Source organism: Colobus angolensis, unplaced genomic scaffold (genome assembly GCF_000951035.1).
Source record: "Colobus angolensis palliatus isolate OR3802 unplaced genomic scaffold, Cang.pa_1.0 Scaffold584, whole genome shotgun sequence".
NCBI lineage: Eukaryota > Metazoa > Chordata > Mammalia > Primates > Cercopithecidae > Colobus > Colobus angolensis.
In genome coordinates, this window is record NW_012119421.1 from 115403 (window position 1) to 122777 (window position 7375).

Sequence of the window (7375 nt, forward strand, 5' to 3'; positions counted from 1 at the left end):
GAGGGCAGATACAGCAGCTGGTCAGGTGCCAGTTGATGTACATGTTTAAGTGGAACAAAGGGGTACACACTAAGTCTGATCCGAGAAAGATACTCCCACACAAGGAGGTGAGCCCAGCACCAGCTGTGAGGACTCCTTGTCTCTTGGGAAGGAAGTGCTCCAGGCCCAAGGCCCATTTCCACCAGGTAGAGTGGAGGTGGAAAGACTCCTGGCACGAGATTGTCTTTCCCCACACTTTCCTGTTGGCATACAAACTTGGCCACAGGCTCAGAGACAAGCCACTGTAGGCCACAACAAAGAGTTTCGAGTTTAAAGTCATTAAAAGCTTGTTGTCATTTCATGTGTAACAGCCCCAGTGACTGGAAAACCAGTTCTGATCACACCATTACCTTCATGTAAGGCACCACCACCAAGGCTGACTGGGTTATTTGCTCTGTGAGGCTCAGAGACAGGATGGTGCAAGTCCAGGGTTTCCCTTGGACTCCTCCCCAGGTTGATGAAGCTGTGAGGTGAGGTCTCTTTTCCTTCCCCTGACCTGCCCCCAGTGACCGGAAAAACGGTTCTGAGCACACCATTGCCTCCTTGTAAGCCACCAACAGGGCTGACTGTGTTATTTGCTGTGTGAGTCTCAGAAACAGGACAGAGTACATCCAGGGCTTCCAGCAAAAGGGTACAACTGACTACCTGGACAAACGACATTGCCGTGACTCGGATTCGAACCGAGGTTGCTGCGGCCACAACGCAGAGTACTAACCACCATACGATCACGGCGAGCACGGCGAGCCACAGGCCAAGTGGCGATGTTAGGGCTTGCTCTAGTATCTTTGACGTCAATAGATTTCTATTATTAGGCGGATTTCTTCCCAGACAGCCACAGGTGGCTCGCGCTTTTCTCTCTTTCTTGCTCGCTCTGCTTTTCCCTCCCTTTCTCCCAATCCTCATACGTGATGAGAACAATTCTCATCTCTTCCACTCCAGCCTGGGCCTCCCTGCACCAGCCTCTCTCGGGGAGGTCTCTGTTCTCGTCCGCACCTCCTCTGCTTGTCTCCCGCCTCTCCGTATTTCTACTTTTCACCCTTCCTCTCTCCTGCCCCACCAACCGAAGCTGAGGTGAGAGAGGAGAGCGCAAACTGCACAGAGAGTCAGGTGAAGGCAGAGCCAAGAACGGGAAGAGCCATCACTAGAGCCCACGGGGCGTTCTGCTTGCTTCCCTTGGGACCGACGCGCTCAGGCCCAGGGAGTCGCCGAGCCGGGCTTTTCCTGGGATGCTGGGTCCGACGCCAGCGAGGGGCAGGGCGGGGCGAAGGCCATTCCGCTGCCCTTCCAGCTTCAGAATCACCCAATGCACGGGTTTCAACCGTAGCCGGCAAGATGCGCCTCTCCGGTTTTCCGAAACTTTGGAGCCTGCACAATTGTTCTACAAAAGGCGGTGGCTCCACCTAACATTGGATGGGCGCTTGCTCTGCCTGGTGATACCAGAGTGACAGCAGACTGTTCCTGTGGCGCAGTCGGGTGGTGCACTTGCTTCCAAGTCTGGAGGTGGGTGCTTCGAGCCTGTTCTGTGGAACGTTTCTTGCATTTTAAAAATGCTTAAACCGCTGGTAACTTTCTTCTATCCAGCACATGATCTCATGGAAACGCAGAGTGAGACCAACTTTACCCTCCTCTCCTCCGTGTCTCGAGTACGACACGAGGACGTAAATCAAGGTTCGCTAGGATTCTGGGATCTCTCTCTCTCTCTCCCTCCCTCTCTCTCTCTCTCCCTCCCTCTTTCTCACTGTCATTCATTTAGCCCTTTCCATACACTTTCGAGGTTAAATTGGTTCTGTGATTTTACTATTACATATAATGCTGTAGTCATTCTTGTACAGGCATTTTCAGTCACTGGTGTAAGTATTTCTATAGATAGAGGTGCAATTACTATAGGAAGAGCAATTGCTCTATCATAGTGTTCACAAGATTTTTATATAATTCCATTCTCTCTCCTTGGCTTATTAGCTATAACTCTTTCTTTTGTTATTTTAGTAATTGCCTTAGGGCTTAGAGCAAACCTTTTTAACTGATCACAGTCAACCTTCAAGTGATATTAAACCTCACCTTCTGGCCTTGACGCTATTGCTGACATGCACTTTGCTTTTACGCATGTTATAAACCCCACATTCCATTGTTATTGCTTTTCTTTAAATGGTCAAATTTTTACAAAAGAAATTTACAAAATAAAAAAAATACCTAGTATAGTTACTCATTTCTGGTGTTCTTCATTTCCTCGTGTAGATCTGGATTTTCATCTGGTATTGGATTCCTTCTGCCTGGAGGACTCCTTTGACGTTTCTTGTAGTGTGGGTCAGCTGGTAGTGAATTCGTTCAGCTTTTGTACATCTCTAAATGTCCTTATTTCACTTCCACTTTTGAGAATTTATTTTTTCTGGCATAGTATTCTAGGCTAACTTCCCCTGCCCTCAGTACCTTAAAAATGTTGCTTCTCTGCTCGCATGCATTGCTGCTCCTGGTAGAGGCCGGCAAGAGCAGAAAGGAAACTGATGCAATCCTCATCTTTGTTCCTGTGTATGTGCAATGTCTTTTTCTTCTGGCCTGATTTGAGCAATGTTATTTTGATGTAACTGGAGTGGTTTTCTTCATGTTTCTTGTGCTTTGGTTTCCTCAGCTCCTTGGGTCACTGGATTTATAATTTTTGTTATGACTGAGAAGTTTTCAGCTATTGTTTCTTCAGACATTGACCGGGCACAGTGGCTCACACCTTTGGGAGACCAAGTCGGAAGTGTTGAGTGAGGAATGAAATTCAAGACCAGCCTGGGCAACATATTGAGACCCCATCCCTAATAAAAATAACAAAGAAAGAAAATAAATGTTTCCTTTCCTCCCTGCCCCTTCTCAGGGACTCCCATTACTCATAATTTAGACCTCTAAAGTGTGCTCTACAGTTCACTGATAATCATTTCATTAAAAAAAAAAAATCTCTTTTGTCTGTGAGTTTCATTTTGTATATTTTCAATTATTCATGGTTCCATGTGCCCTGATCACTTCTTCTGCAATGTTTAATCTGCTGTTAATCCCATCCAGCGAATTTATCATCTCTGATATCATGGTTTTGGCATATCAGCTCACTGCAACCTCCTCCTCCCAGTTTTAAGTGATTCTCCTGCTTCAACCTCCCAAGTACCTAGGACTACAAGCATGTACCATGACACCTGGCTAATTTTTTGTATTTTGAGTAGAGATGGAGGTTTCACCGTGTTACCCAGGATCGTCTTCATCTCCTGACTTTGTGATCCACCTGACTCAGGCTCCCAAATTGCTGGGATTACAGTCGTGAGCCATGGCACCTGACTCCTTCCTTCCTTCTTTCTTTCTTTCTTTCTTTCCTTCCTTCCTTCCTTTCTTCCTTCCTTCCTTCCTTCCTTCTTCCTTCCCTCCCTCCCTCCTTCCCTCCCACCTTCCTTCTTTCCTTCCTTCCTTCCTTCCTTCCTTGCTCTCATGAGACAGGGTCTCATCCTGTAGCCCAAGCTGGACTTCAGTGGTGTAATCTTGGCTCACTGCAATCTCTGCCTCCCAGGTTCAAACGATCCTCCCACTGCAGCCTCCTGAGTAGTTGGGATTACAGGCACACACCACCATGCCTGGATAATAATTTGAATTTTTTTTGGTAAAGATGAAGTTTCATCATATTGCCCAGTCTTGTCTGAAACTCCTGAGCTCAAGAGATCAACTCATCTAGACCTCCCAAACTGCTGGGATTACAGGCACGTTTGTTTGCAGAGAGGAGCAGTGGGCAGACTTCATGCAGAAGAGTAATTCGGGCATCTGTTACTCAATTTTGCCGGGAGCCAAAGGCATCTCTTTACATGTTCTTAGTTTGACTTCAACAGGTGTGCCAATTTATCTTCCAATACATGTTTCCAACTCAGTGAGACAGCCTTTTCCTTAATGCTCTTGCCAGCACAGCAAAGTTTCCATACATCAGTCTGATGTACCAGTGAGGGGGTGGTGCCTTGCCTAACTTACCTAAGCAGGAGATGCAGCAGAAAGACATGGTGGACATTGCCCAGAGATAATCTCTGGCACATGCTCCACAGCCAAACCTCCAAGATGTTTAGAAAGTCTTTCAATAATTGTAATTGTTTTCTCTGGTGATTTACTTAACTGAATCCAGAGAAAGGTGGCTGGAGGGACCCTGAACTGCTTCTTGTCAAGAGGCTAATCAAATAGGTGAGGAAAGAATGGCTCCTTCTAGACATTTGTTCTTCTTCTCTTTTCTTTATGAGTTGCATTCTGCTTTTGTTGAATGCAAACGATCTACGGACTGTTCTCCCTTCTAGACAAGGGTGCATTAGCACACTAAGAACTACCTCTATGTTATTCCTTCCTTGATGGTGTTTGTTTTGTTTTGTTTTTCTGTAAAACTCATCTCACTGGAGACAAATCTCTGGAGCCATAGGATCCTGCACCTGACCATGCTTCTTATGCAGACCTGGATCCTTGGAGTTATTGGCTCCCTTTGCCTTGGTTCTTTTGTTGACTCTCTTCAGCAAAACTGAACTCTGACATTTACACCCTAAATCTGGCTCTTGGACATACAGGTGCTTTTGCTTCTTGACTCCTCCTCGACCCAGCCCAGCCTTTCCAACCTCTCCATCTGTGTCTGTGTGCCTGTGTCTGTCTGTCTGTCTCTCATACTCCAGGCTGTCCCTAGTATTACCCACTTTCTTCTCCTCCTCTTCAGTGTTCAGCGTTTACCTTCCTCTCTACCTACAGAGTCCCACAGGCTGAGGGAGTGTCCCCTTACAGAAATGGGAGCTCATTCCAGAAGGTGCCCTCTAGACTTGGAATAAACCTTACAAAGAACACCCAGGTTTGAAAAGCTTTTTCTATCTTTCCATTACCCGAATTATTCAAAGGACTAAAAGTGGGAAGTCCAGTAGAATTATTTATGTCTCTCAGAAACCTGCATTGGAACGTCTTCATTCACCGAGCATTGGGTGCTCACAAGGTGTGAAGCCTTCCTCTAGGTGAGGAGCTGCATGGTGAGCAAGTCCTGCCCCACCGAGCCCACATTTGGAGGCATCAAGAAGGGACCGGGCAGTGGGAACACAACCAGCTCATGTCCTCCTCACGAGCATTTCCCCTTTTGGGCACAGGGAACACAAGCGGTGAGCACGACAAATTAAGCGTAGCGAAGGATGGGGAAGTGGGTGACTTCAGACCAGGAGGCTATGGTGGTCACGTGCAGTGGGGCTGCTTCTGATAGGGGAAGTGCAAAAGGAGGTGTGGGCTGGGGAGAATGTCGTGGATCTGGCATTCCTGCATCTTGCCCCAACTCTCGCAGCCTGGTGTCAATTCAGAAATGTGCCCAACCACATGACTTCTGTCCTCTGTGTCATCATGCCCTCAGGCATCTAGAACCTGTGCAATGGCACAAAGAAGTGAGGATGCACACCCTGGGGATGGGGGCATTTAATAATAGACAGGTGTCTGAGGCAGATGTCCTCAAATTTCCAGGTGCTACATGTCTCTTTGTGGAGCAATCAGGGCAGTCATCGGCAAAAAACTAAAGACTCATCCTGTTCCATCCAGAGGCGTAGCTAACCTTGTAACTGTTCTTTTCTGACCTTCATTCTTCCATGTCCAGATATATGGGGGTCTTTGTTGCCCATCTACTTCAAATTAGATGATGAAAATCCTGCCTGAAGGCTTAAGGGTTTGTTAGAAAAATGAATGCTGTTTACAAAAGGTGCATTTTAGGCAAAAGCTCAGTTCTGGAGCTCCAGAACCTGCGTATCCCAAGCCCAATACACACCTCCGTTCTCTCCCTCCTCCTCCTCACACCTGCCTTCACTGATTCTTCAGGCTGCACATCTCTGAGAAGATGACAATCCCTAGCAGAAGAACAGGAGAACTTCGGACTCTTCTCTTCATGAAGCCATAGATGCGAGCAGATCGCCTCATTCTGTGGCGGTGTGATTCTGAAGTCACTCAGGTTTTCTGTGCCTCCATTTCCACATTGTAAAATGGGCCCAATAGGAATGGGTTTCTGAATGGGTTGTTCCAAGTTTAAATAAGACACGGCAGTAAAACATTGAACCCCTGCCCTGATGCACAGTAAACACTCCAAGAGCATTAGCCATTATTACTATCATCATCATCGGTGGCCTCATCGTGGCTATTATCATTATCTACATCCATCTTTGAGAAAATTGCATATTCTTTTAGGGTATGGAGGGATTGCAACATACAACGTTTCCTAAGTGGTGAACATTTATTGTTGCAAATATTACTGCTGGGAACATATTTCTGCATTTTAATCATCACCTGTGTGTTTCTCTATCAAATCTTCCCACACAATTTGGGGATGTTGCAAAACGTGTTCCCTGACCGGGAATTGAACCCGGGCCGCGGCGGTGAAAGCGCCGAATCCTAGCCACTAGACCACCAGGGAAGAAGACAGACGCATTAGTCTCCATGTCAGAGGAAAAAAGAGAATGTAAAGATTAACTTTCTAAGAGAAGGAGAGCCCAACTGAAAGTGTCTGTGAACCAAGCGGGGCTGCAGGACTGCAGGGCTCCAAGCAGTCACTGCGCAGCTGCTCAACACCTCTCACCTCTGCCAGCCTGGCCGCTGCGTTGGGCTGTATTGAGGCCAGGCCACAAGGAAACTGAGCGGTGTTCCATTCTAGCCTAGCTGTAGCACGGTATGAGGCAGAGCCAAGCACTTGCTGTCTTTCTGAGCCTCAGTTTCCTTGCCACCAGAGTGCAGACTTGGCTCTCAGTGAGTGATGAGCCGAGTCCTTCTGGTTCCTGATCTCTGAGCTGGCTCAAGGGGCTCTACCGATAAAGACATGTGTAGGGGTCCCCTTTTGTCTCCAACTAGCTCAATTAGCAGAGCATGAAACTCTGAATTGCGCGGTCTTTGGCTCGAGCTCCAGGTGCAGATTTAGGTTCGTTTTCTTTTGTTCCGCCACGCAATTCAACCGGTTCCGCAACTGTGCTCCGGGAGCGAAGAAGCCAAGTGGGCTTCACAGGACAGACCTCCTTGGTTTCAGAGATGTTGTAGCTGTCAGCTTGAAATCTTCAGAAAGAAGATTTCGGTGATAGATGAGAAGACTGGAATTTTCTGGATCTAAAGCCAACATGAGGTCCACCTGATCCGGCGCCCTAGTCTCCGATCCAACTCACGGAGGGCAAACCAGGCCTGCTTCCTGAAACTCTGCAGGGTTTCAGGTAGTAATGGAACACCTCCTGTGCTTCTTCTGATCAAAGATGCAGCTAAGTTCCCCCATTCCACCCCTCATTTCCCCTCCCCTCCCCAAGAAAGAAAGAAAGAAAGAGAGAGGGGGAGAGAGAGAGAGAGAGAGAGAGAA

The 7375-nt window shown here is 47.4% G+C and overlaps 1 protein-coding gene and 2 non-coding genes across 3 annotated transcripts in view; 1 reads left to right on the forward strand and 2 right to left on the reverse strand.

Annotated features, from left to right (window-relative positions):
• The window catches only part of LOC105526273 (putative neuroblastoma breakpoint family member 6-like protein), a 255070-nt gene that overhangs the window by 69646 nt on the left and 178049 nt on the right, over positions 1-7375 (forward strand).
• On the reverse strand, positions 700-771 carry TRNAH-GUG. Its single transcript has one exon. It is a non-coding gene; the product is annotated as a tRNA-His (tRNA).
• TRNAE-UUC lies at positions 6383-6454 on the reverse strand. Its single transcript has one exon. It is a non-coding gene; the product is annotated as a tRNA-Glu (tRNA).